We start from the raw sequence: 6,575 nt of genomic DNA, 5'->3' as shown, positions 1-6,575 counted from the left end.
TACGTGCCACCATAGGTTGGGCCTGAGGCCGAGATGATTTTTGGGCCTAAGGCCGAGATAAGTGATCACTGAATTAAGGTTATACTCCCTGGCAAGAGTATACCACTCCTCCCCAATGTAGGGTCTCTTCCTTAGGAGGACAAAACGTTGGACTCCATGTAGCTCGCATAATTTATGTCGGTTAAGAGAACCTCCCTTGATACAAGTTATTTTCCTAATAGTAAAGTTGCAGATTTACTCCCTAAGACTAAAGTATTTTCCCTTTATACAAGTATTTTCTCTAAAACTATGAGATAAGTTATTTCCCTAAACTAGAGTATCTTTCTATTGAGATAGAATGATTTCCCTAAAGCTTGAAATGAGATATTTTCCTAAAGCGAATGAAATGCCTTCAAGTATGTTTCAAAGTTATATGGTATCTGAATTCCAAGTACTTGAGTTCAAAAGAGTTATGAGTTCTTGAGCATTAAAGAAGTTTTACTCTCCATGAGACATATTAATGAGAAAGTACTGTTTAAAGTTCCCTTTAGCCTATGGGTAATGAGAATTAGAGGAGAGCACATATTTTAAAGCCAAAGTATAATGACTCACGAGATTTGTGTTACATTCTTCATTCTACATGATTTATGAGCTTTACATTTTAGACTTATTCAAGCCATGTGAGTCATTCCTATTTGCATGCATGATTTGATTAAAAAGCATTGATATTGTTTTATGTAAATGCATACACCCATACATAGTACATTCCTAAGTGTTGATCCACATATACATATATGTGCTACATTGTTTTATAATTTAGGTTCAGGTGCTCAATCCCAGTCTCGCCAGTGATTCTAGAGTACCTTCATCTACATTTCTATAGTGGAGAGTCCTCATGGTTCGAGGACCTATCTTCAGACATTTCAGTATTCGAGTGTTTATATTTTTACTTTCAGTTCAGTTTGAGTCAGTTGGGGACCTATCCCAATGGCTCTCGAGTTCATGGAGTAGTAGAGGCTTTGTCAGACTAGTTATTAGATTGTGGTTGTGTTGAGATTTTAGTTTTGTGGTCGTTTGGACCGAGTATTACCTTTGTATTTTCTTTCACTTAATATGACAGTGTTAGTGTTTTATGTATTCCTTCTTGAATGAGTTATTATGAGAAGTGATAGGCTCAAAGGGTTAGCTTGAGGCTACTCGTAGCCCTAAGCATCGTGTGACATCTCGGGAGGTGATTTTGGGTTATTACAATATGATGATAACGCATTGCCAATGAGGCATGAATTAAGATCGAAATCCCAGCATAATCCTATCAAAACTATTAGTATTGACAGGTTTCAAGTTAAGATGCCGATAGATAACCCTGCAGAACTAACTAGCAATTTTGTAGTTAAATCTAAGTTGGGGAAGCCTTTCGATGAATTTAGGGATACTATGAAGAAGGAAAAACTAGAGGAATTTTTTAAGAAGAGTTGCTTTGGACACTTTCTTGATCTACCTGAGGACAACAATGCTCGTTTCCAAATAAGCATGGTATATGGTCTTCTCAAGCGTAAGATCAAGTACGTGGGGGATGATAAAGATTTGAAAGAGGATGGCAAAAAGATGGATGAAATCTGGATCAACTAATGTGGCATGTCAGTTTATTTTGGTATGAAAGAGTTTGCCATAGTGATAGGTTTGGTATGCGATCGTCTAAAATAACCTCTCATCAAGGAAGCACCCAGCAAAAAGTCCAAGGCAAGCAGGAAAGCCAAAACACCGCCATCAAATAAAGGCAAGGAAAAAATATATGGGTGTTGGACATTACTGGACGTGGCTATAGAGCTACAATGTTGTTATAACATCTCAAGGATAAATCCATAGTAAAGAAGTACAAGGAGAAATCATGCTTAGTTTGGTTTGCCCATTCCATTATATTAGCAAGAGACATCAACAAAGTCATAGAATATAATTTATTGGAGCTTGCTAAGGATCTTGAGAAATTCAACAATTATCCCTAAAATATGACGGCTAGAAGTTAACTATCAAATATTTATTGATAAAGTTATCCCCAAGGACAATCACTTTGTACGGCTTTTCTTGGGATTTCATGGTAAATTTAATCACTATTTGTATACTCTTGCATTAGTTTATATTGAATAATTATTATGAATTCTTTTGGTTTGCTTCCTGTTTACATTTTTTAGGCTTGGGTATTTGAAGTCATTCCTCTCCTTTGAAAGCAAGTCAAGAATTACCCGAATGAGGTTTCTCATCCAAGGATCCTTAAGTGGTTTGCTGCAAAGAGCAACACAAGAATTAAGGAGGTTGATCACTTTAACCCTCTGAATGATGTAGTAAGTCTTCTTTCAAGTAAAATAATTTGACTCAAAGAAAGATATTGAAATAGATGATTCGTATGTTGTAATAGATTGGTAATCTATTGTAATTTATCTTACCAAATTACCCATTTGGTGCAACAGATTAGTAATCTATTGTGATAGATGAGTTATTTTTTGCAACAGATTACCCATTTGTTGCTTTGGTTTTCTAAACCTGACTTAACAGATTACCCATCTACTACAACTGATGCAAAAAATGGATAATCTGATGCAATAGATGGTTAATCTATTGCCACATATGAATCATCTGTTACACTATAAAGATCATCTGTTGTATAAGTTATCTGTGTTAATACATTACCCAATTAACTGCAAATTATTATTTGATTTAAACGTATCTATCTTTTTTTTAGGTTTTGCATCCATGGATTGTGCCTACTGAGCAGGAGTTGGGAATAACTTCTTTTATTACTCTAGGACTTGTTGATACAATAGCATACCCAATGGTGGAGTTAATAAAGAAGGAATTGGATAGAGCAACTTCCATAAGACGTGCAGTTATGCAAAGTCAACCTAATGTTGAAGCTTTTCATGACCAACCTACTGCAACAAATCTGGGTGTTGCTTCTGGGGGTATTGCTGGTGAAGTTGTTGATGTTGGCGGAAAACATGTTGTTGCTGCTGCCAGTCATGATGATAAGCATGTTGATGCTCAAGAAAAAATAAATATGTTTGAAATCACCCCTTACACTGGTCCCTCACACCCTTACACCAATCTTTCTAACCCTTATAGTGGTCCTTCTCACCCCTCCTCACCCTCATATTCTCATTGTAAATACAATGAGTGCATGGACAGACATGATAAACTCTTTGAAAAAGTAGAGGCTATCACTAAAGCTCTCGAGAAATTGAAATCCAAGAGGGTTTCATACCATCCAAGAAGGTGAGTGAGACATACACTTCTACTGTAGCGGTTAGAAAGAAGAAAAGAACAATTGGACATATACTCTCAATTATGAAACCAAAAAAACTTACAACTCATTTCTCTCCAAAAGTTGTTGAAGTTTAGGGACCATTGAAGAGGGTGGACATATACGCAAAACTTGACACCAAATAGAAGGTTGTTCTGATAAGTCAATAAATTCAAAGCAACACACAAAAACCTTCACTATTAATACCTTCCCCCCAGGACTTCAAGAAGATGAAAGATATCGATAAGTGGTACGTGGACACAGTAATTTTACTTTTCCTAACTTACCCTTTTAATCTACTCCACGAAGAACATGATAGCCATAGATTATCCGTTGCAATAATTGGGTATTCTGGTGCAACTGGCGGTGGTTCTGTTGCAACAGATTACCCATTTGTTGCATAAGTTTCATTAGATGGGTAGTTTGTTAACAGATTCAGAGAATTCTGTGCAACAGATGGACCATCCATTACATCTTTTCACTTTGTTTTTGTTTTTTAAAATTACTATCCTATTTAAAAATTGTCTTCTTATATCATAATATGTTGATAAAATTCTCTGCCTCATGGGGGGAAGACAATTAGCATACCCAAAAGATTAGGATGTTGCCGATAGGATAATGGACCTCAACTTTTACAATAATTTCAAGGATAGGTACAATGAGCTCATTAAGCTAGCGTCAACTCCCGGTAGCCCAGGATTTGATTCGTTAGTTTCTGGGTTCGAATTGGATGAAGATATGATTAATTATATTAGAGAAAAGAGGTCATATCCATACGACAAGGACTGGATGAAAGCAAAGAGGATCCTTGCAGTCATGAACGTGGAGAAAAAATATTTTTTGGCTGTTGAGAGGGAATGATGAAGGTTTATGACGGCAACTTGCCTGTCTTCGACGAGGCAAATTTTTTTACCAAGTTGAAGCCACTATTGGCATTGTTCCCCAACTTGTTGAGGCAGAGTGGACTGATGAATCATTTGGTAGCAAAAGTACTGAAGCAAATATGGGATTTTGAAGGTCGAAACAAGGACAAGGACCTTCCAAAAAATAAAACTGGTGCTGCATGCGGGTCGTATGCGCTTGCACACATCGAATGCTTGCTAATCGACACAGAAATATCCAATCCAATGACCTTTTTGTGTGATAACACTGTGGCAAGGATGCAAGAGGTCTGAGCTTATGGGTTACTAACAAAATGCTTAGAGCCCGTGTATAAAAAAGAAGATGTATAAACACAAACACCATGAAAATTTTTATTTTATGATAATTTTTTATATCTGCTAAAAATTGAATATTTTATAATGCAACAGATTGTCTATCTGTTGTAACAGGTAGTCTATCTGTTCTGATAAATAGTTTATCTATTGCAATAGGTTGATCATCTGTTGCATTTGCAGATGTTTATATCTAAGTCTATCTGTCACAACAGATAGGTCATCTATTAGAACAAATCAAAACAATAGGAATACCTGTTTGATAATTTCCAACAGATGACCTACATGTTGCGACATATGTCTAAATCTGTTTGATAATTTTCAATAGATATGTCGTCTGTTGCAACAGATACAATATATGTTGCAATATTTGAATCTAATATTTTATTTCAATTAATAAGTTCAAATCTAAGAATAACATAGACAAAATAAAATAAATTAAAGGCTTCAAAAATTACATGAAATAAGTCAATAAATAAATGAAATGTAAAAAGATTGTTAGGGGTATAGATGATCTACTCAGCAAATAAATCAACAATTTAAGTTTTGGTGCCAATAATTTCTAAGGAGAGTTTATTACTTTGACAGTAAAGATCTACTCAATATGGACAACTTGTTCTTCATTCGGTGCTATGGAATTCAACTTTGATCATCGTGGATCTTTAATGTCGCTTGCATACGGTTTCTGAGCTTTCGCTTCTTCGTATTTCCATAAAAGAGTAGCATATATTTTACGGAGTAATTTGGCATCTATTCCATCATTTGGTACTTTTAATTCATCGCTCAAATACTCGACGTAAGCGGCAACAAAAAGACTGCAATTCCTGTATATGTAAAAATTAGATAATTCATGTCTTACAATTAATGTAAGTGTTGTGAAATTTATGAAATGAAACTAAATCATGATACTTGATTGATACTTACAGGATACCAATGGGTTGTTGAGCAATTCCTTCAACATATTCTACATCAAATAGATTGCCCATTTTATCCCGGTATGCTTCAATCGTCGACCAATCAGTCCAAACCTTTTGATCCAAAAAGCTACTTATATCAAGGTAAGTAGGCAATATTTTGGCCAGTTTTTGCATCTCATATGACAGCCCAGAACATCTCCTTCCCAACATCGAGTCATAAACTCAGATGCGTCTCTCTTTTAGAACGACGACAGCCAATATCCAATGGAATTCATCACCCAGTTGATTGGGACGTACACTTCATCGATCAAATGCTAAGGTAAGCCAGCTGGAATTCTAAAACCTTTGATTATGTTGATTAAGCATTCCTCATTTTAGGAAACTTTCGGCTGTTATTGACAATACCTATCATAGGCATTATTAATGCAAACTTTGTACAAATAATATTTGTCGTGTATTTGTATTATTCTTGTGTTTGCAACTTGGCCTTCTTTTTAAGGTAGTAAGAAAATGACATCGATGTGTTGCACATATTATCAAATATTTTTTATTACGTGACAATAAAATTAATACACAGATACAATTAAATAAAGTATTAATAGTAAGATGTATGACATTTAAACTTCATCATTCCAGTAAGTTTGGGGTTGTGATATCAAATAGAACCAATTCTTTATTCTGGAATGTGCAGCAAGAAAGTCGAACATATCAAAACCAAGATCTAATTTGTTCACTTTGTAGTGTTCATCATTTTATTTTCTGCATGATTTATGTGTTAGTGTCATGTTTTTACAACAAGAATTATATAAATCAATATCTTTAAAATTGATTTATATACCTAGCAACATGAAGCTTTAACAACCATCAGCAATCCACTCTGAATAGTCATTGATCAACTTTGTTTATTTTTTTGGAGCCTCATCCGAGATGTTAAACCCTTCAAACGGGTAATTCTTCTGTTCTTCCGGACTGACAGGCTTCATTCTTTCTTCGTCTTTAGAAGTAATTAATGGATTATCAATTGTGATATTATGCTATTCAGCAGTAGCTTATACTGTGACATCCACCTGAAAAGCCAAAATTGTCAATGCTAATCATAGAGATAAAAAAATAGAAAAAGATAACTCATCTGTTTTAACAAATCAAACAGGTCTTCCTCCCATTTTAAAT

Source organism: Capsicum annuum, chromosome 8, assembly GCF_002878395.1.
Source record: "Capsicum annuum cultivar UCD-10X-F1 chromosome 8, UCD10Xv1.1, whole genome shotgun sequence".
NCBI classification, from domain to species: Eukaryota; Viridiplantae; Streptophyta; class Magnoliopsida; order Solanales; family Solanaceae; genus Capsicum; species Capsicum annuum.
This window is presented reverse-complemented; position numbering follows the sequence as displayed.